At 42.0% G+C, this 23,835-nt stretch overlaps 1 long non-coding RNA gene across 1 annotated transcript; it reads left to right on the top strand.

Moving 5' to 3' along the window:
- The first annotated feature begins 319 nt into the window (after positions 1-319).
- LOC106044366 (uncharacterized) lies at positions 320-22,520 on the top strand. The gene is made up of 8 exons (XR_010829370.1): positions 320-403; positions 3,234-3,324; positions 5,528-5,739; positions 8,828-9,755; positions 11,459-11,607; positions 16,105-16,190; positions 17,054-17,251; positions 19,942-22,520. It is a non-coding gene; the product is annotated as an uncharacterized lncRNA (long non-coding RNA).
- Positions 22,521-23,835: the final 1,315 nt, after the last annotated feature.

Raw genomic sequence — 23,835 nt, 5'->3', positions numbered from 1 at the left:
GCTGGGCAAAACTGATCATGAAAGGGGTTTAAGGTGTAAAGGAAATTAAAGCTCAAGCTCACTTTGCTTAAGTGAACAGGAGCGATATTTTGACATGGTGTTTAACATTTCCCATATGGCTGATGTGAAACCTTTCAAATCATTTTCCTTGTGTGTACAAATGACCCTTTAAAACAAAAGAAGGGAAAAAATTAAAGTGTTGGACTGTTAAAGCCATTTTAATTAAACAATTGAACTGGCCTGTGCATCTCCCAGGTGGAGGGCTGGGATGCTGCTTTAAAAGGCAGCTGCTGGCAGGGCTCTGCTTGTTGCTTGGAAAGGGGGAGGGTGTGGGCTGAAATCCCTCTGCCCTAAGCCTGAGCTTCAGGGGAGCTCGTTTGGTTCTACTTGAATCTCATTCCTGGTATGTAATTGACCACCTGATGGAAAGGTGTTTTTAAAAGAAACTCCTGATATTGAGGATGTCAAGGTGGTTGTGCACAGAGCTAGGGGTGGCTCCATGGGAGTGTGATTTTCCTACAGCTGAGAGTTTTTGTGCTTCTTGAAGGAAATGCTCTGAAATGGTATGACAAGACTGGCAGTCCAAACAGCTGTCTGACTTTGTGAATCAGGAACACAAAGATGTGATGATACAGACCTAATGTCTGGCTATTTCTTTTCCTTTTCTAGTCCAAATTTCCACCTCAAGCTCTGGTTGCAATGCAGTGCTATTTGTTTCATGGCACGGTGTAGTTCCTTTACCCCTGGCATGCAGAAGCTATGCCAGGAGACATGCACAACCCAGATGCTGGCTGGTAATTGTCAGAAATAGCTGGTGAACAGAAAGAAAGGAAAAAAAAAAAAACTGGGGGGAGGCAATCTTACTATGAGAAGTCAGGATACCTCTTCAAATCAGTAACCAAAAAAAAGGTTTCATATAAAAATTTATTTGCAACAAGCAGCCTGACCTGCTTGTCAGGTAACCTTAATATGCCTTGCAAAGGAATTGTGAATCCTAATTAGGCCTTGAAAAGCATCCAGCTCTGCTGAAGAAAGATGCTCCTGAGGGCAGGGGAAGGTGATGAGCATTATTTTGCTGTAGGCTTGCTGTGTTCTATCATCATGTGTTCAAGGGTGCTGAGGGCTGGAATTTTAAAGGTCCTCTCTCCACCACTGAGTGCTTGAAGTTAGGGCTTTCTATTCAGGGAACAAAGACAGAGCTAAATCCACTGAGGCCAGAAATCCTAGAGAAGGGAGGGAGTTCTACCACTTTGCAAAGCAAATTGATTTTTGAGGTATAGAGTGTAAAAATGCTCAGAGGACTGATACTACTTTGCTGTAAAAGCACTATTCCTGCATGGTTCTTGACAGAAGCTGATGCTTGCCCCCAAAGGCAGGGGCAGGTTTGCCTATATGGGGCTTTTCCATAGTGTTCATTTCTGCAGCTCTTGTTTGGCACTGAGGGTGGATGATTTAATTGTTCAGTGCTATTGAATAACACCTGGCAAGAAGCTTGTTTATTTTTTGCTTTCTGCTTTTCTGGAGTTATCTCAAGCAAAAAGATCACCTGATAACCCCCCAAAGAGCAGGGAATGCTCTGAATCCCAGTGGGACAGCAAGCAGCACAGATAATTTCCTCTTTCCCAAATTATCTAATTTTTCAAGCAACTGTTGCTGCCAAGCAGTTTGTCAAATAGATTGAGACAGTTTGGGCTGCAAAAAGAAAGATAAAACATAAGATCCACTGTATTCCTTATTTTCAGTGGAAAACCCAAAATGAGTATGGTCCTCCAGAAAGTAGAAGCTAGGGCAAGAAAAGCAGTGTTTTTTTCTCCACTTAGATGTGGATTGGATTGCAGTCAAGGGCATGACAGCTCCTTCAAGGAGAGCAGTAGCCCATGTTACAAACACTCCTGGCAGGAAGAAAAGACTGCAAAAATCCCAGGATCTTCAAGCTCTATGAATTGCAAAACCCAAGCCCATATACTTCTAATGGTGAAGCATCAGTTCACAAATCCTAATAAGCAAATCCAACAGCAGCTATAAAACAACTCTAACAGGCTATAAATCAACATTGCCAGGACTGCATCCCCTCGGTGTCAGAGGCTTGCCTAATATTGATATTCGTCCTGTTTCACTCCTGTGTGAGTCATGCATTTGGCATGCTTTCCTCCCCACTCCCCCACAGGCAGCAGCAGCAGGAGGAGCGTGTCGTGTCCCTAGCCAGGCGCCTGGTGGGCTTGGTGCCAGCAGCAAGCACGGCTGCCTGGCTGGGTGTTTTACCAACAGGTGGGGCTCGGCTCACCATCCTCAAAGGGCTGGTTTCTTATTTCCTTCATTGGAGATAGCAGAAAGCAGGCACGGTCTGAGCTGCCTCACGTTGGAGGTGGGTACTGAACCTGCTCCATCAGTGCAGGACCTCATGGGACTTCAGTGAAACTCACTATAAATTACTTCACTGATGGAGCTGCTGCTGCTTCCCTGGAGATGTTATGAGCCCTTTTAGCTCTCCACAGGAAGTTTTTCTGTACAACATCCTCTCTGATGGAGAAAAGCACTTCTCCCCCACAATTATGCGTTCAGGGTTGTGGTGAATGTGGGATGCTTTCATAATTCCTTTTATGAATGGGCTGCAGGACTTGCTCTGTACGTTGTACTGAGTTGTGTCAGGGTATGAGAAGATTGGCTTCTGCTTGGGAACAGCAGAATAAGGGAGAAAGTGTCTGAAATCCCATTAGCCTGAGCACACTTCCTCAGCAGGTACCAGACATCACCTATCCAGGTTGAGTGCTGTCTGTTTAGGTGGCAACAGTGGCCTGGGATTCAGAATTTCTTTGGGGAGAGGAAAAAAAAAAAAAAAAGGGGGGGGATGGGCACAGCCCCAGTCCAGTCGTGTGGATGTCTAGCTCATTTTCTGGGTATCAACCCCATATATTGGGATTATGATGCTCTGGTATGGTTACAGCTCTGTGCTTTCTGCTTAACCCCAGGTATTTTTGCTCTCCTTGGCTCTATTTTCACTTTGGTAAAGCTGCAGAAACACAAATATTTGGAAGGGCATAGAAGGAGACAAGGTGGGAGACTGCAGGCTGAGGTGCTGTGCATGGCAGGGAGGAAAGGGGCATGAGAATGGTGTCTGAGATACCATGGCAGTACATGGTCATTTAAATCATGTCTGGAATTGAAGGCATGTTCCTATTAGTATAGTGTGGTAGTAGTGTGTAACACGTTGTTCATGTGTGCTCTGTACTCAGGTCCAGTGGACTGAGGCATGCTGGCTTTTTTGGAAAAGCCACATGCATCAGCTGCGGTCACTTCTAGTCACATTGAGGACCATGGCAACAGGTAAGCATAAGCAGCTGCGCTCATTTTGGTTTGAGGACAGACAACAAGCAAAGGGTGCTAAAAGCAAAAGTAGGACTCCAGCCTTTGAAGACATTTCAGCTGTGACTACTTTCTGGGGGTATTTAGAAGAACTACACCTAGAGCTGAGATTTAAACAACAAAGACCAGAGTAATATCAAGAGAAGTGAAAGTATTCGTCCTGGGGAAGCATTTTAAAAACCCAGGATAATCCAGTGTTGGAGGCAGGATGTAGGAAAGCATGGATGAATGGGTCTGAGCTGGTGATGGCAGTTCCTTTGTCCCTAGAAGAAAGAATAATATAGCTGAGATCCAGAGGAAGCTGAGCAATGAGGATAGCCAGCGGAGGCCTCTGGAATTTAAGTGCTTAGTTTAGTGAAGAAAAAGAAATTGCAGTATTGCATAAATGCAAATAGAAGATGGGCAGTCCACCATAACCTATGGAAAGAATGGGAAAGCAGGTGGGGTATTATTAAATAAGGGGTAAGAAATGTTAATTTATTATGTCTTTAAGGGGAGTTATATGACTTTTCTGAAGTGATTTTTAATGAGAAAGAAGTAATTCTGGAAACACAGCTCATAATTCGTATTGGGAATCAGTGAAGCACACCCACCAAACCAGCTGGAGACTGTTGAGGAAGTTTGAGTAGGTACCAACAGAAACATTTGTAGGAAAAGAGTTGCCCTGAAAGTGCTGACCCACTCCCAGTGCTCCTTGGGACCAGACCGTTGGTTACTCAACTGCTGCACAGCGAGAAGGACAACAGCCCTATCTCCACTGGGTCCAACAAGATATGAGATCCACTGTGGCATGGAGAGCACAGGTCATATCCCTGAACATTTGGCAGGCTGCAATTGCAGCCCATGCTTGTTCACAGGTACAAAGAGGGGCTAAGCCCTGTGTTGTCTTTACATACTTCCACAATCCACGCAATAGGGAACCTAAATGGGTGGATACCCTGCACCAGGTTCAGAACAGAGAAAAGTAAACTTTTTTTGATATTTTCACTTGTTATTCACAGCATGTGGAAAATCAGACATCTTAACTATCATGCTATTGCTGCAACTCTTTCTTTCAGCCCTTGGTAGGGAAGATCTGAGCATTTTGGAAAACAGCCTGCTTGATCATTCACTTGCAGATCCTCATCATGTACCAAGCAGGAAGGACTGCTCACTTTCTCCAAGGAGTGCTTCAGGGCATCGTACAGGCTGTTTTTTCTCAGGGTACGAAGGCCTTTCAGAGAAAAAGAATTCAAAATGCAGCTGGGTTAAAAGAATTATTCTGCCTCTCTTCACCACTTCTGTTTGCTAACAATGGGTTGCCTGTTTCAGATAAACAGTAATTTTAGAAAATTGGCAAACAAAAGTATGTGTGCTCTACTGCAATGCATGAATGCACAGGTGGGAAGATGATAATCCTGGGACCGGTGCTCTTAGCTACTTAGAGTTGAAACATGAACCTGGGTTTACGTTTACAAACAGACAAGTTATAAGGTCTGTGATAACCAGTAACCTGATGATTCCTGATCAAAAGTACAGGATTTGCAGTTATAGCTGTAAGCAAAGACAGAGTTAGCTCAGTGATGCCATTAGTCAGAAGGTTTCTTGAGGAGGATGCACTGTTCTCCAAGGGGCATCTTGACCTGTAGGATTTAGAAGGCCACCTTCTCCCTAGCATTCAGTTTGTTACCAATGTTGTATTGAAGATGGTCTTTTTTCAGGAGAACAGCAAATCTTATTGATGACTTCCACCTCTCTGAAAAGCCATAGTAATTCATGGGCTCAGATGGGCTGTTTTGGGATGGGTTCACCAGCTGCAGTCTGGGGTCTGGTTTTAGATCTGGAGCTCCTGCCTCTGCCCTTCAGCTGCAGCACCAGGTTGAGCAAGCAATGCTGTTCTGCTCAGGGACTGCTCCCTTCCAGACTGAACCTTTGGGAACTGAAGGATAAGCTTTCAGTGAGCACAGTCCAGCTGAGCTGCTTGTGTCATCAATTCACAGCAAGATAAACACATGGTCTCAGTTTCCCTTTCCTAAGGGCTGTGTTTTATAGGTGTCTGTAGGGCAGGCGCTTATGCTGACAGCCTGCCACTCAAACCGCAAGCCGGCGAGCTCTGAAGGTCACCAAGTCAGTTATAGGAAGTGAACCAGAATAAACAGCCTCTTTATCAGTCTTTGTTTTCCAGCAGGCTTGCAGCAAGCTTCAGCATTGCTCTCTGAGGGAAGCTGCCTGCCATGAGATGTCTGGGGATTTATCTGGCTGCGGCTCAGCTCACTCACATGCTTGGTCTCCTCTCCTACATCTGCTTCCTTTCCCACCTCATGCTTGGCACCTTCTGCTTCTGGCTGGTGAGCACAGAGGCTCTGTGAGAGCCAATTTGCAGTTCTCCAGGTTCAGGTAAAGACTGTACTGCCTATGTTATCACAGATTGAATTTTTCTAGTGTTTTTCTCTTGGGAAATTAACCTGTTAAGGCAGCTTGTGCTTCCACGAGCTACTGGGGAACCCCCTGCCTAGGCTTCTGTGTACAGCACATCTCTGATTTCAGCTGGTTTCTAGGCAAAAGCTGGAGGTAGAGGGGTAAGGGCAGCTGTATTAGCCATTGCTCAGCACCTGAAGTAAGCGTGGTAGTGCTTGCTCCAGCCCTGAGAGTACAGCAACTTGCCTTGTGCCAGGCCATCTGCACGGGAAAGGAAACAGGCCATTTTCTCACTTCCCACTCACTAAAACAAAAGCTTGTTCTCAAGGTCTCATGCTTTTTCCTGAACTGTTTCTTCACGGACAACTGCTGCAGACCAGCATGTACTGATAGCATCAAAGTTTCCCTTAGAAATGCTCCAAGGGGTTCAGCTCTGTGGACCACACTGTTGCTATTCACACACACTTTAGGAAGTACTGATCTGCCTGCATCAGAGGAGACTTTTTCTTTCTGTGCTATTGACCTCATGCTTTTCTCAAGTACCACACTGAGGTTGGCATTTTCCATCTCTAGCAGTTGTTGTATTCTTCAGGCTTTGTGCATTACTTGGTGTGCATGCAAACACACACATGCCCCTTGGTGTAACAGTGGCACTAAGCTCACCTCTTTGCTCCTTTTAAAGATGTACTTAACAGTTGTACATGCCTAATCAAAAAGGGAAGATATAGTACATTGAGAGTCCAATTAGCATCTTCAACACTCAGCTGTGAGTGCAATCACCCAACCCCAAAAGATGTGACAAACACTCAGTGGCTAAACACAGTCCTTGAAAAATCATTTGAACTGTTCTTGCCATCAAATTGCAACAAATCCATGCTGGTTTCTAATCCAGAAACTTCTCCTAGCTTTTCATCAATTTCTTTTAAGTGTGGGGTGGCTTAGTGGGTAAGCATCTTTGCATGATTTTCTGTTGGGGTTATCTGAAACTGCAGTGAACAGTTACCCAGAATGGTATGAAGCCCCTAAAAGGGATTTAGCCTTTTTGGCATCCCATTATGGAGTTCGGCTTTTTTTTTGGGGGGGGGGGCGGGGGGGAGGGTGTCTTTTTTTTTGCTACTGTCCCTGTGCTACTGGGTCTGTGGTTTTACCCCTTGCTGCATGTAGTTCACAAGGCAACAGCTGCAGTGAAGCAAGAGGGAAGCTTTCCTTCACAGCCTGATGCCTTGTTGTCCACTGTGGACAGAACCTGCACTAGCACATGCTCAAGACATGAGGAAAAATCTCCTTTTTATCCCTGCATGATTTTATCCTAATGGGTTTGCTACTGGGAGAATCCACTTATTTGGCAAGATCATCTTGACATTTTGGTTGTTTACTTTTTGGCATAAGCACAGTTTGAGAAATAGCTTGGTGGGCCTGTGTTGGGGTAAGACATAGCCAAGTTCTGAAGCTGCCCTGCTGGTGCAGGTGGCAGTCAGTGGGAATTCTATAGTGCTGGGGATGTTGTGTTGAGGCACTGCCATTCCATGGGTCTGCAGAGCAGCTCTAGGGGGCTTTTCCCTAGGAAACTGTTGAAATCCTATGTGCATGAGGAGAGAAAAACACCTAGAACTGGTGTTACTTCAAAGTTTTGAGCTTATTCCTACTATGCTTCACACAAGCTTGGAGTACACCATGTTAAAAAAATTAATGATGTTTAAGGCCTCAGGCAATATGCTAAAACAAGTCTAATTGCAGTTAAGAGTGCAGCATAAATGACTCAGGAAAGCTGCTTGTTAGGAACGGATTAGTTTATTACAGGCAGCTTGTATAGCAAGATGTCTCTTCAAGCACTATCTCTGGCAGGAAGAACTCAAAAGCAGTATCTGGTGGGGAATAGGTGCCCTCCAGTGCCCCTCTGGACTGTCATTACTGTTGTTCCTGTTTATAAAAGCATTTTCTGGCAAAGCATGAGTGTCCAGCTTGAGCTGTCAGCCTACATCTGCTGATGGATCATTGTGCAACCTTGGGCAAGTCCTCTGAGTACACTGGACCTTGTTTCCCAGCACTGAAACCTTTACAATAACTGTCCCCATGCTCACACTGGGTTGTCTGTGACACTTATTCAGTGACTGATTCTGCCTTCCTTCTTCATGCCTTCCTCAGCAAGAAGCCACATTAATTTCACTGAAATTGCTGATCGTAATAAGGGTTTCAGTGGATAAGGGCAGCAGTGAGGTCTGCGGTGACCAGTCTGCACTTGGAGATGTGTGTGGGAAAGACACTGTGTCATTACCAACAGCTAATTACATTATTAAGTTCATTACTGTTTCCTGCAGAAAGGATCAGTATTCAGAGCCTGATGCATTCTCACAAGAAATCAATGGGATACAGAGTTTGTATTCATTTCTCTGAGAGCTCAGTATATCCTTAATGAAGACAGCGAATGGCATAAATTTTATTTAAAAAGTAGCTACTGTGCCTACGTAGGAGCACAGTTGAAGCACAGAATGAAATTTGGGGAAAATGTGTATTTTTAAACAGCAAGGTTTTATTTCTCTCAAGTAATAAAAGCTAACAGCTGTTTTTCCCAATGGAGAGTTTGAAAAGTACTTAAATGCACTTATACCTTACCACTGTGTGAACCACTTTATTTTCTCCTTATGCTACTGTAAGCATCTTTTCCAGTTATATTATTGCTCTCCTTTTCCTCCTTCCTTTGACTTTTGTTGAAATAAGTGGTTCTAGGCAACATCCCACTCTGCCCAGATTTTGACATTTTTATTAACATTTGGAGATGCAGATTAACATTTTAGTTATTCATCAAAGATGATTCCAGTATTGAATACTTACTACTATTTTAGCTGCCCTGCAAGAGGAACACCAAGTTCTCAGCTAAGCAGAAGGAGAGGCTACCTAATTTCACTCTAGCTTCAGTATGAAGCACTGTGTATTTCTTGTCCTCCCTGCTGCAGTCGAGTAGCTCACTGTAAATGTCCTGTAACTCAGTGACTGACAGCTACTGCAGCCCTGTCACTCTTCCCAGAACAGGACACACATAAGAACACTTCTCCTTTCTTTGTAACAGGAGGAAGCCAGTCGCAAATACTAGGAGGAACCAAGGCAGCTCTGCTTTCTCCACCATCAACAGCAGTGCAGTCTTTTGCTGAGAACCCAGGCGTGCAATTAAAGCTAATGTGAACTTCGCTGAGGTATGGCTCATGGGCAGAAATCTGCTCAGAGGGATCCTGCTGGAGGCTAGTAACCTGATAAATGCACGTAGTCTTACTTCTCACCGATGTTCAGTTAGTCTTTTCTTAACGTAACCAATGAAAGTTGCGATGTTTGGCTTTGATCTTGCAAACCTGCAAATCTTCCTCATGCAAAGTATGCCACTGAGCAGGTAGTGCTCCAGTGCTGAAGAGGTCCAGCACTGTATCAAACGATTACTAGATTAGGGGTGATGGAAAGCTGGGCTTCTGGAGGTATAGCATCAGTAGCAGGTATAACAGTGGAATTTCTCACTGTGGGAAAGCACAACTCACTGCTCCCATGCATTATAATTTTGCCACATTTTTCTAAAGCATCTGTTCTGGTCAGTACTAAGAAAAAGATGCTGGATACAGGAGTGTTACAATCTGTTATGACACATCTTACATTCTCTGAAATATCAAGAACAAAGCATCTCTCCTGTGCTCCTGTATGCCTGCAGCTTTTTTGTGACCACATAGTGAACATGTACTATTTGTCAGTAAACTAGCAAGACCAGAGGAAACTGTTAGATGTCTTTATTGATTGTATTGCTGTTCTGCAGCTGATGCTCCCTGAAAAGAAAGCAATCAGAGACAAAATAAGTCTACTTTGCTTTCTTCCTTTCCTAGGCAATTATGTTTTTCCAGGGTTAGTATTTTTCAGATCTCCTGAACCATCCTGGAGGTTATAACTGGCATAATATGAAACTTGGAAAAGCTGCTGATATAGAAAATTCTAACAGCACTCCTCAAGACAGGACACAGGTAAGTAACCTTTGTTATCGGTGGACCACTAGCATCAGTTCCTAGTGCTCAGATATATAGGAACACTTAAAAACACTGCAAACAAAAAAAGCTGACTTTTAAGGCAGAGCTATGGATCCAGCCTATAAGTTCTGTGATATGAAATCCGTGATTCTTCTGTGGACTTTTGTTTAGAGAAGATAAATTTTATTTAATCCCTTTAAGATCAAATAGGCAATAAAAAAAAAAAAAGAAATTCATAAGATTTCCTCAAGTGAGACCTGAAAATAGATGTTAGGAAGGTACATTTGTTTTACTTCTCAGGATGATGGATGAGTAATATTGGTTTGTGTTTTGCTAGTGCATATGTCTGTTTGCTTATATATTAAAAAAAAAAAAAGCCTTAAAGTTTTAATCAAATGTAGATTAAAGGAGGAATGAAAAAGTTTTGGGGGACCACCTGTTACCTCTTCATGTATCCATACCAGTATGATGTGCTTTCATACCAAATGCAGACTGAAAACAAGGGTGGACTTGAGCATTGTGCTGGCTTCTGGAACTTTGCCCCACTGCAGGGGTTAGGGGCCCCCAAGGACCACATTACAAAACAAATTCCAAAAAAAGTTTTGTGTGGCTTTGTGCAGCCTCCCAGTGTGGTGCTGCTCAGAAACAGCAGTAAGATGGTCATGGGGAGACCTCCTGCCTGTGGTCTTTAGGACAAACCTTCTGGTCAACAGCCAGGAACTTATTCTTCCAACAGGTTTATTACTGTGCTGGTTCTGCAGCAAGAGATGGTATGAAAGCAGGAGTTGCCCAGGGACATTGTGTTCTGCTGGAACAAAAAATTCTGAAAAGGCTTCTAGTTGTGCAATCCAGCACACTGTAGTGTACTGTGCACTCATCCAGGTATTAACAAAGGAAAAAAAAAATTCCAATAGCCTTACATTTGCCACTGCTGCTATGAGAAGTGTAATGATACCAGACCAAATTCTGTTCCTGCCTGAAGATGAGACATCCAGAAAAATACTCCTGTTTCCCAGTGGAGTGACTCTGGATTTCCAGTATAGCAAAACAGTACCAAATTCAGCCCATTGTGCTTTGCTTTGTTCTGTTTCTTAGGCACAGAAGAAAACTGTACTAAGTCCTGTCCAAGCAGCGGCCACTAGCTGAGCTATTGTAAAAAGCTGCACCGCCCTCAGGACACGTGGTTGGTACTTTGAGGTTTCTCCAGGCAGACATGGAAAAATTAGAAGCAACTTTTATGAATGCAGGCCTGCTAATGATGTTACTGTGGCAGTTCCTGCTGAGATTATTAAATGAAAAGGCATTTTCATTAAGATGGAAATTCTGGCCCTGCTGAAATCAGTGGCAAGGTTTTGGTTGGGTTGATTGGAGCCTGGATTCCCTCAACCATCTTTTAAAAGCTTTGCTGCTCATTCTCCAGGGAGGGAAAAAAAAAAAAAAAAAAAAAAAAAAAACAGGGGAAAATTAAATTTGCCTTTCCAAGTGATTCTTGTCCCCTCTAGCTAGCAGAAAACCTTAGTGTAGATCCCATTTGTGGGTTATGCTCTTGCCTAAAGAAGAACAGGGCAGAAATCCATTCCTATTGCTTAATAAGCAGTTATGCTTCCTTAGCCAGGAAAGCCAGTTGTCTTAATTGAATGAATAATGTTTTTCCACTATTTCTGATCTTCTGTAAATCAATTACTAATTGTTTTCAGTAGCACCCATCTGTGACAAGCATGATCAGGAGCCTGAGTCAATTATGAGATCACTCTGAATTTACACCAGATGCAACAAGAGTGAGGGAACAGCTGCCACTAGGTTTTCTCATGTGAGGTGAAAATGTTTTGAAGCTGCTTTATATCCCCAGGTGAGCAAATGTATAGTGTGAATCCTTCTCCTACGAATCATATTGTGTTTCTCAATTGTTTCAGTGATAGGCTTTGCAGAATAAATCAAGCTTGCCTAGGCTCTTTTGTCCCCAGTAACCTTGCTAAAAGCTATACAGCCATTTCCTAGGGGCTTTTAGGTTCCCTATTTTCAGATCCCATTTTTTTTTTCCTTGCCTTTTCCAGAACTCTCCTCAAGGGTATTCTTTCATCTAAGGTCTTCTTTCTATCTCTCACAAAGAGATGACTGTAAATGCAGCATCTCAAAAGGAACTAGCCCTGAACTGCTTATTGCCTAGGGAAAATGTAATAAAAGGCTCTTGAGAACAAACTGTAGAGAGAAATGGGCAAATGTAGAGCTGATACAGCTGTGCAGGTACTATGAGGATACTGGGTTTTGTAAAAATATATGATTTTCACAAATTCCAGAAATGAACTGCTATGAAAATGATACTTGGTTGCATATTGTACAGTTTAGGTCAATAGTGTGATCCTTTCATCCTGAGAAAATACCCCAGAGATTGAGCCAATAGGCTTGGCTGGGAATAATACAGTTTCTTTGATCCTGTGGAAGTGTACTAGTGTTCTGTTTTTCTTGCAAGTATGTACAACATCCCACATCAGACAGGTCTGTTTAAAATCCATGATTGCAGCAGGCAGCCAAGGACCAGACCCCCAGCTGGAGAAAACCAATTGAGTGAGGCCTCTTGATTTTAATGGGTGGCCGCAGAGCCATACCACTCCAGCATCCACCTCCCTCATATTAGGATGCAAATAATTACAGCAAGTAATTAGATTTCCTCATCCACACCAGATCCATTCTGTAACCTGGTTTTAGTACTTTGGCAGCAGTAGGCTGTCTGCACCCTCAGAAGCTGTGTAGGAGCCCTTTCCCCATAGCGTTTCTATAAAGGAATAGTTCTTCCTATTTTCATTCTTACCATCTGGCTAAAAAAAAAAAAAAAAAAAAAAAAAAAACCACATGGCTTTAGTTGTAAATTCTTTAGAGGGGGAGCAAATAGATTTTTCAACACCTTCAGATTTCACGGAGAGCCTTTGGTGTCCCTCTTTTTTGGAACGAGTAGAAAACCTGTAGAAAGCATGCTAGTAAGGGGACTTTGCAAAAGAATAAAAGTCCAGTAACAGTTTGTTTAGACCTTCTCGGAGCAGGAGAGGGGAGAGGACGGAGGACACATGACACAATGATTTCCAAGAACAAGTGCCTGCCTGCTCTGTGCCAGGCATGCTGTGTTAATTACAGCACAGCTGGTAGCACTCAGGGTCACAAGTGATCTGCAACACATAGGGCATCAAACTGCATGATGCAAACCAGCATGAACACTCTCTTCCCACCTCTCTTGAGATGCCCATGTTTTTGACGTGTTGTAGGCTCCTCATTTAGATATTGTGATTGTGTAATGCAAGAGCCAGAAAGCTAATCCCTGGGAAAATATTTTTGAAGTGCTTCAGCAACTTACTGTTTTCCAAATTACAGTTTGTAGTGGGCTTTAGCGACAGCTTAAAGGAGAGGAAAAGGACCCTTTTGAATGCACTGAACTCTAGGGTGGTACAACAGAAGAAGAAAGGGCTGTCCTTGCCTGGAGGGAGGACAGGGTGCAGGTGCCCAAAGCCCTTCTCTTTCCCTGTGGTCCTGGGCTGAGAGGGGGATTGCTGCTACAGGGAGCTGCGTTCCCAGCAAGCCTTGGCTTTGGGTTGAGGGGGATTCCCCACACCATAGGGGAGGTAATTCCCTTTTGCGCTGGCTGCAGGAATAGACCAAGAGGTACTGTCCAGAACAGCGTAAAAGCAAGCAGCTGCCAGTGGGGTTGGCTGTTTTTTCTGTATATGGAAGAATTTGCACTGCAAAATCCAAATGGCAGCGTGGGGAGCTCATCGTTGCTGAGCATGAAGCTCCTACCAATGCATAGCATGAGCACAAAGCTGCATTTTATCAGCTGTGTAAAAAGCGCTAAGTTGGATTTTGTGGTGTGGTGCCTGCATCTTGCTGTTTTATTGATGAGTGTCAGTGTCAGAACCCAGGAGCTGGTGTAATGGGATGTCAGTAAGTCATGGGAAGGAAGAGCTTGGGAGGAAAAAAGAAATGAAATTGTATGGTTCTTGTCTAAACATCTCTTTGATGATGAGATAGGTGACAGAAGATGCAAGGGGGAGTAGGGGTAGGGACAAGGCCACAGAGCTGCTACTTTTCTGAGATAAAATAAGCCCCCTGCTATCATTTCAAAACCATAAAGCCTTGAAAAAATGTGATGACTAAATAAGAGAGAAAGATGACCTGATGGCTGATAAAGCAGTAAGATAAACAGTTCAGATAAAGATGGAGAACAAAATAGTGAGAGGAAGTATATTTAGGGAAGTACACCTGAACAAAAGGGAAAGCTGGCATGGCTGGGGATAGTGCCACTGAGGCAGTGGGCCATCCTGCAAAAGAATGAGGCTCATCTGTCTGGGGGGACTCCTAAGTCAGATTTAATTTCCTACTTTATGAGACTGTAATGCTGCTTTGGAAACTGTCTTTTACCCTTTCTCAACAGCGGTTTCATAGAAAAATCCACAACAGAGGACAGAAAAAAAAATGAAACAGAAAGGTGTTTAAATCACCTCAGTGATGAGACAGATCTTTATAACACTGAGAACCAGCTACAGGGAAGTAAAGCCATAAATACTGTTGCACTAGACCAACTGTAAACAGGCTCACTTCATTCCTTGTGATCCAAAGAAGTTTCTGGGGGTAAACAATACAAGAGGGAACGACATTGAGGCATTTGCTAGAGGAAAGTTAAATGTGTGAAAAGCGTGACACATCAAAGAAGTAGTGATGGAATAGTCAAACAATGCAGCTGTAACAAACACGGAGAAAAAGATGCAGAGAAAGCTTTTGGCCTATGTACAGATGAGCTAAGTTTTCTATTCCATCAGCTTGTCTTTTGTTGTTATTTAATTTTTGTCAGTGCAATTCAGTTATATTCTCTGAATATAACTTTAGTTATATTTATTAGTTTATTTTATTAGTTATATTTTAGTTATTTTTAGTTATATTCTCTGAAAATTAATAAAACTGTAGCGTGACCTGATATTGAAGTGTGTGGATTTGGGACTGTAATCTGAGAACCTCCCTCTTTTTTGGCATGGTAAAACCTATCTGCCACTAAGGAGGATGAGCATTCATGACAAGAAATGAAGAAGTCAGAAAGGTCCAGCTTCTAACTGAAACAGCAGCAGCAAGACCAACTGCATCTCCAAATAGGTGGCCTGATACGGTAGGGCTGCTTACTTCATGCTTCTCAGAGAAAGCTCCTCATCCTTTCTCTGCTAAATTCCTTGCTAGTGCTTCCCATGGAGAGGGGAGAAATCAAAAAGGAGTCAAGATCACGCTCGTGTCAGGTCAACTGTCACCCCCCAGAAGCCAGGGAGTTTGTCCAACACAATGGTAGAGCAGGGACTAAGAACTGTTCTTAACACATGTATACCTAACGTATACAGAAGGACAAAAACTGTGGGGGAGAAGGGAAGAAAAACAAAACGAAAATCAAGTAATCCTAGCATGTTCAAGCTTTCTGTAATTTGGCCAACCCTAAAGTCTGAGAAGGGGCAAATTTCCCAGAGAAGTTTCCAAGAAAACAGAACTATTGAAAACATGTTTGAGGGGGGGAGGATGAGTTATCTTATTTATGAGCTTAAAAGGAAAAAAAAAAAAAAAGATTGTACTTCGCCAGTAGGAAACATCTTCATCGCTTCCTTTAGAAGGTTTATCTCACCCTTTATCAAAGAGTGTACTATACTGATGTGATGTTTGTAGGAGTAATCTAGACTCTACAATATTGTCCCTTTGAAAGTGCTGTTCGAGTGGGCAGGCTTGATATGTTTAGCAAGTTCAACCTGCAAAATCCTGCCTGTATTTGTTGCACTCTTTTCCTCTGTGTTCTTCCATATATCACAGCTGGTATATGAGGCTATATTTTCTGAGAAGTGCATCAGAATTTATAAGCCAATTAACAAAAGCTTGAGAGCAGTCTTCTTGCTGTTCTTGTGCCGCACAAATTTTTTTCAGCGGAGAATCACAGCGCTGATTTTATCATAAATCATTAGTCATTATTGCTTTCAGTAAAGCCTTTGACAGCTTGCTTTGTGTAGAGTAGTGGAATATTCCACAGGATGACAAAGCAAACATATGTTCAAGGATCTGTGCAAGACGCTAATTGCAGCAGGGCATGAGGACACGTGTGGGAACACAGTTTAGTAAGCTACTTTCAGTGACATAGAGATGATCCAAATCCCCATAGGTTTTGTACTTCATTTACTTGTGGGAAGATACTCCATAATACCATCAGAGACAGGAATGAGAAGAGAAAGCAGAACTGGCAGCGTTTTATGATATTTTACGCTACTGCAAGACAGTGGGGGACTCTGGTTCATCAAGTAGATCAATATTAAAGTTTCTTCTCTTTGAATGCTCACAGCCAGAACAGAAGATTTGCCATCCAGTTCCTCCATCTGTACCCTGGTTCAAAGTGAAAATCATCTGCACTAGTGGACAGTGAAGAGAGTAAGTGCTTCGACAAAACAAAGAATTTCTTTTTAAAGAAAACCTTTAAAATAAAACCATAGCCATCTGTTGTGTTAAAGCAGATATGCTTTTCACCTTCAGAAAGCTTTACACACATTGACTAATTGGTCCTTGTGACATAAGAGGACTGATATTTTCCCAGTTTGGAGTGGGAAGTCAGCAGGGGCATCTTGTATCCTGGGGCAGGAGTTTAGGCTCCCTGTGAGGCAGAAGAATTGTAATCCTTTTGTAGTAGTCAACAACATTTCCAAGTGGGGGTGTGTGAAGTTAGGCACTTCTAAACCTGCTTACACACTCCTGACAAATGAAAGGCTTGATTTTTTTCACAACTGCTGCACATCCAGATGCTCCCATTGACTTCATAAATACTAAATGTTCAACTTGAATAGGAGCTGCAGGTGCTCAATCCTTTGAATATTATGCCATTAGAAAGGGTGTGAATTAGAGCTACTCAAGTAAAAGTGTCCATTGATTTGTTAGCTGAGCTGGAAAATACTTCCCATGCTCTAAATTTTTTTGAGTTAATCTGAAAATTATTTTTAATCAAAATGACCTTCTGCTCCCATGCATTTTTCTTTTATTATTATTTTGTGTTGAATAAAATGTTTCATTTCATTTTATGCATTGCTTTAAAGAACTTCAGGCAGCTTCAGTCTTGAAAGATCATGAGATTTGCTGTTCTGTCATTTAGAAATGCCAGATTAAAAACTTGCGCTCTTTAGAAAGAAATCATTTTTTGACCTAAAGTATGCATCAAGTTTGATATGAATATATGAACAGTTTTTGCTGACTTAGAACTTCACATTTCAGCAAATAAACCACTCTCCTGTCCCTAACTTTAGGCTTGGGAACTGAACTTGTGACATTCATAGAGTGGTGATTGCTCTGCAATGAAAGCCTTGGATTCACATTCTGCTGATGCAGGCTGGGGCACCTCAGGGACTGCAGCCTCCAGCCATTTGCCTTGCCCCTTTGCTGCAGGTTACCGGCTCTGCAGCAAAGATAATTTGCTGCAGAGACACATCATCTTACACGTTATTGTAAGTACCAGTTTACAGTTTATCTTTAAATGCCAGGCTGTGGACTGAGGCCGCTGGATCATGATCTGACCTATGGAGCCCTACCCAACCTTCGTCCTCCCCTCTTCCCTTATCACTGCCATCTGGGAAGAAAACTTGCCCCAAAATGTTGCTTTTTTGCTTAAAAAAGACAGTCAGAGGTAGATCCATGTGGCAATGATCAGCCTCTGAGTTTCTACTGCCCTCACGTTTGAAACTAGCCTGACCAAGCTCAGCGAGGTGCTGGAGACCTAACTGAACAGAAAAGTTAGTTTGCTGTGCCTGAGCCATTTCTAACCATCTCCTGACCTGGGCATTTTATTGTGCAGTGAGCAAGACGCAGAGGGCTGGCCAGCTGGCACTAAGGTACTTGCAGGGCACCTTCACCTGTCCCTTGTCTACCGCTGGCACTTCTGTATGGCACCATGGTTTCCTCATGTTGGCAAGCCACCTGCCACAGCTTATTCAAATAACAGCAATTGTCTGTTTAAATCCTATGCCTGCCGATTTCCAAAGTAGGTCCTACCTGGAGCAGGAGAGGCTGGGGGGAAAAGATCATTGAAAGCAGAAGTGAGAACTCTTTAAAAACAGGAGACTAAAAATAAAAGGGAGAAATAATAATAAGAGAAATGTGATGCAGCTCCCACTTGCTAGCAATGAAAATCATACCAGAGGGCCATAAATTCCTCAAGGCCTTGATGCTGAGAAGCAGGCAGTGTGTTGAGCTATTGAATAAGGTGAGGATAGCAAAAAGGAAGAGCTAAAAGGAGGCATTGAAAATGGATGATGTAGGTACCCGAGACAAACACATTGAAACGGGGGGGTGTGAGAATGGTGAATCACCTCCAACAGGTTATAATATGACAGGATGTTACCTACATGACCTTTGCCTCAGCTCCTCAAAATTTCTGTAAATTAATCTGCAGTCCAACAACGATGTGAATCAAACACATTATTTATGGCCTTGCAATTTCTCTGAAGAGTCACATACACTGAAGTGGGTTGTTTCAAAAACTGTGGCCCAATTTTTATGTACGTTTGTCCTAAATGAATGCTATTTAGGATATCATGTTAAAGAATGTGTGTTTAAGGGTTAGAGTGTGTAGGAGAGTTCTTTGTAACTGGCGCTGAAGTCTTGTGGATATTTTTGTGTTGGACAGTTGCTTTCCGCCATGAACATTGCACTTCTCAAGAAACGTGCAAAATAAAGTATGGCAGCAGAACAAGATATTTTATAGGCAAAGTAACCTTCTTTAATAATGGAATAATAAATGCAGAAGGGGGAAAGGCTAAGTGCAAATGCTGAAATGCATTCACGAGTGCATTTGTACTGCTTCTGCAGCTGCTGGAGTGTCACTTGCTCATGTGAATTCATTCAGTGAAGCATTTGAAGTCAATCACTGTATTAGGAAAGTGGGCATCCAGCATACCTCTGAGCAGTGAGCTTATACACTTCATTGCTACTTTGCTGCCAGCAATTACTGTTTATCAATTAATATTACGAAAGGATTAAAATGGATGATAGAAAAAACAGTCTGTTATTTGCAGCAAGAAAGTCACAAAGCTGTCATAAGGCTTGTGAGTGAGTCCTTGGAAGGGTTTACTAGTGCAGCAGTGTTCTTTGTGTTTCAATTTGGGATAGGAGGATTTGGCCTTGACTGATAGTGAACTGCGCTGTGCTGTTGCTGGAGAAGGATGTTGTGTTACTTCTATCGGACTCTCTGTACCTGTTTGTTTTCACTGTCTGTTAAAGTCTGTGTTTAGGAGAAAGACTGGCATTTATCATGAGTTTGTGCAGTGTTGAGCTTTCTTGCTAGCTGAAGTCTCTGTAGCCTTTTGCAAAATAAATAACACTGCTGCTGCCCAGAAAAGATGGATCTGTTTTTTAATATTAAAGATCTGTAGTGGTACGTGACATGGCTCTTCATCAGTCAGACCTCAACTGCACATACAACACTGCAGTTGAATTGGTTAAAATAGGCCACTTTTATCAAATATTAACCTGTGTAGAATGCAAGGTGACTGAAAATCTGGTGCACGTTAAAGAAGTTTTGTAGCCTGTAGAAAGAGTAAGCAGCCTATGGTTTGTGCAATGTCGAGTGATGTTATTACTTACAAATCAAACCAGATGGCAAACTGGGTAAATCACAATGCAGTGAGTTTCTTCACAAGACTGGGTTTATTAACAATAGCTGTGCTGGAGTTTTATCATGAGACCCTAAATGAAATTGGAGCTAAAATATATGTTATCTACAAAAACACAGAGAAGAAAATATCTGCCTTGGAGAACTTATAGGTTAAAATAACAAGGTCAAAAATATAGAACAAAAGAAAAGGAAAGAAAGAGAAAGAATAGGAAATGCATTCCTGAAGCTGATATAGATAACCCACAGTTTTATGGTGGATTAAGGGCTCAGGGTTGAGTCAAAACTCGAGAGTCCCCATTTGCTGACTGCCCAGCTCTATCCTTTCAAAAGGAGGAAAACAAAATGAGTAGAAAAGATATTGATCCTTAAATATGGTTGAAACAAATAGGAGGTTTTATCATAACATGCTAATCTGATGACAGATGTAAGGAATGTCACTGTGTGGTGGAAAAGAGACATGGCATGCAGCAAACAACTGTTATGTCTTGAAGAAATGATTAGAATTCCTCTGCTGTCTTTTCCAAGGACTTCTTTTAGTGGCTCTCCGTTCAGCAAAATCCTGCCAGGCATCTGAACTCAGAGCTGCGATGGATTCAAGCTCTCTTGCCATTTCTGCTAACCTCTCTTCAGTCACTGTGGATAAGCTGCCAGTGTTAGATATTTACCCTATCAACAGAGAGATTTCTGCTCATTTCCATGAGTGGTGAATTGAGCCCTGGGAATGGAGGGTGAAAACCCCACTTGGTCACTCCTGTTGGTAGCAATGCTGTGGTAAGCTTTCCTCCCTGTTAAACTGCTCTGCTGCAGGTTCAGGAGTAACCATGGTGAGAACTGTGCAGGTTCCTTGGTGTTAAAATTGATGTGCAGAATTTCTTATCAAAATCAATGAGAGTACTAGGAATAAATAAATGATAAAGCTAGGAAGTACCACTGCAGTTGTTCCATGCTGAAGATCATCTAACTCCCTTGAACTCCTTCTTAAAGTAATAAAAGTGAAGTTTGGCTTGGACCACATTATCAACAAAATGTCTAGTTTGATTTAAACATATATAGTTAGGACCAATCTCTGACAGCCACTGGGCAGCTTTAATGAATAACTGCTTTCACTGAGACAGGACAGAAGCTGTGTTTCCATCTGCAGCTTGCTGAGCTTCAGCATTGCATTGCTATTTGTCTTTTTTTTTTTTTAACTTGTCAAACTTTTAGCTCTTCCCAAGTTTTTCTCCTTCAAACAATGTAATGAAATTGCTTCTGGACTTTATTGTTCATGAACTCCTGAAGAGGTCCTTTATAGGCATGCTAAAGTATAGATCAGCAAGTAAATGACAGTAAAACCAGTTTGTAAACATATGTTTTTCTTTGTAGAAGTAAAATAGGTTAATGGCATGAACACTCTGAGAGCCATTCTTGACCTCTTCATTTTCCTGCTTTTATCTGCTTGGATTTCATAATTGGTATAATGATTATAAATATTGTTATTTCCCAATTATAACTTTTAGCAATCTATTTTATTGTAAATCTATGTCCAGATGAGATAAAAATGAATGCATAAAAATACCTAAACTACTTGTTAGTGTGGGGTTGTTCACAGGTTAACCATGTCTTATATGAGATGTATTTATTTCTTCATTAGGCTGGCTATTCTGCAAATGCTGCCTTCTTTTTGTATGTATACTGTATAGAAATGTATATACAACAGCAGATTTACAGCTTGAATAGATATACTAAAACCAACTCATAATAATCCTCATGTCATAGTGACCTTGTTTGAATGCCCTTCACTAGGATGTTCACATCGATGTATACATAAATATAAAATGCATACATATCTATGTCTATTAGTGCAAACTGACAGGTATAATTTAAGGTCCAGACTATGGAGACCTGCAAGTATATTGCAGCCCAGAAAAACAAGCCTGAAGTTTCTCATACAGTCCATTTTTATCAATGTCATTGTTTGTGAATTTAGGTCAGATCTTCAGGACCTATTTAGAAATATCTAATAGGCCATACATGCACATGTGTGCATGCATAAGTAAATGCAAAAAACTCAACCACAAGAGATAGCTCACACTGTCAAAATAAAGAGAAATTGATCTGTGACTTCGAAAACGTCAAAATGCAACAATACTCCTGTATTTTGTTTCTGTATCCCAACTGGCACCTCTGTATGGTTTGATGGTTACAAATAAGATTCTGTAGTAATTGTATTATATACAAATAAAATACTGATATTATGAAGGGCAATTCATAAAGTCCATAAACACAGTAAAATCCAACCATCTTTGCTAGTGGCTGTAACAAAAGCTATCTTGAATAATCAGTGCCTGAGGAAGGCTTTGGCCAGAAACACTATGACAAAACTCTACTTCTTCAAAAATTGTCAGGGGCTCTTTCATCTCAAGAGCTAAGGTTTTCACTGCAAAAATGATTAATGGCTCTGACGCTCTCTACAGTTTTGGGATAGTCAAGCTGAGATTTTTCCAGGCCAGATTTCAACAGGTGATTAGCACCTACTGGAAGATCCTGATACATCCTTGTTGTCAGGTGAGCCATGCAGGACAGAAATTCTTCCTGGAAACATTTTTGTGTTTGTTTGGTTTGGTTTGGTTGTCTTTTTAAGGTCCCAGCTGAAATAGCCATAAAAATTAAAATGCTTAATTCTTGGTGTTTTCTGTTCCTGCGCTCCCTCTTCTGGCTTTCTAGAATTATTTAGTGAACATCTTACACCCACAACATAAGAACAACTCCAGTATGAAAAGCAGCAGTTGTAATGACAACATGTGTTTTGGTGAAAGACACCATGTAAGGGACTACTATTACACAAATGAGGAAATGCACAGAGCAGCCAAGGACTTCTGTACATATGCATTCCAAGTAAAGTCTTTTGGAGAACAGAAATGCTACTACTCCTGGTGCAATACTTGCAGTACTGTCTATGGATAAACAGGGGGCTTTGCTGGGCTATGCTTTCTGGGTTTCTTCTTTGCTCTCTCTCACAAATGTTGCAACTGAACAGTGTTCTTAATTTTTTTCCCCAGAAACTGGTGGAATTTTTTTTTCAAACTTTTTCCTTTAAATTGAATAACAATAGCATTGTTAAAAAAAAAATCTCCCACCCTTTTTTAAAATACAACTATTGTGGTAGTATACAGCTGAAATCAGTTTTAATCATTTTTATTGCTGAGCCTGAGAGGCAAAAGAGGAAAATCAAAAATGTGGTGTTAAAAATTCTGTGTTTCAAATAGTGTTCATTCTTAGTGTTCTTCAAGCGTCCTTCCTACCACTGTGTGTATGTGTGTTCATCTTCCAAGCCAACCCCCCAAGCAAGCATACTGGGAAACTGGCCCTACACTAACAGTGGAAAATGAGGTAAATGAGTCTTTCTTGTACATCTCACGTTACATTTACAATGCCCTTTTCTATTTTGTAAGCACTTCCTGCTTTTGTTTCAGGCACCACAATGCAGGTACACGTACACACAGAAAAAAATCTCAGTGTTACAAAAATAGTTCAGCTGCCAACTGAACAGCCATTCACCTGATGTTGCTGTTGTCCTTCTTTCAATAAACTACATAGCCATAAGAAACTCTTGGGATGGTTTGATAAGTGGCTTCATATAGAAAGAGTTATATCTATATAGACCTCGTGCTTTCAGTTTTGGAGTTCTACCTTAGTAAAGCAGTGTAAAAAGGTGCTTTGAAATGTGTATTAAACACAGGAAACAACACATCCCAGTGTGATGTACTCAGTCTAGCTTCTTCATGGATTTTACCGTAGGAGGGAGGCCCAAAACTCAATGGCTTTAAGGAAATGTCCCTTGATTGTGGAGAATTCCTGCTGTGGAGAAGTTTCAGACCTTATGCAGAGCCATGCATTAGGAAGCTCTGCTTCCAGGCTGTTGAGGTGTGCTCTCAGTCAGCATTGCATTACATTAAATACAGCAACGTGTGACTCCGGAGAGTCATGTCACTTTGTGCCTCACACACAAGCATCTGCTCAGACCCCATGTGTTGCTGACACGGTGCACCTAAGGGGAGACCCAAAGGCTGCTTCCCCTTCTGGAAAGCCCCCAGCCTTTGTGTGGGATGTAAAAGCCCCCATGAGTGACTGTGGTGCTCTCAGGGCAAAAAGCCACAGGCAAGTCCACTGATGCCCCAGCATGTGGTTTTGTGGTCTGAGGCCTGGGTGTTGCAGGAGGGTGGTTTTGTAGGAAATCCCTGGGGACTTCTGACATGCAGAAAGCTACTCTGAGGCATAGCTCTTTGCAAGATTAGAGCCAGCATTTTGCAGGTTTGGGCCTTCAGGTGCCACGTAATAGTTGACCAACAGTACATTTTGTTATGGCAGAGGTTAGGAGCCGCTGCAGGACAGTAGGGCTTCCTGGCTGTGCTATCAGTTCTTGATGAAGTGAGATGT

This window comes from Anser cygnoides, chromosome 2, assembly GCF_040182565.1.
Source record: "Anser cygnoides isolate HZ-2024a breed goose chromosome 2, Taihu_goose_T2T_genome, whole genome shotgun sequence".
NCBI lineage: Eukaryota > Metazoa > Chordata > Aves > Anseriformes > Anatidae > Anser > Anser cygnoides.
The sequence above is the reverse complement of the archived record's forward strand: the minus strand, read 5'-3'. Positions and strand labels throughout refer to the sequence as shown.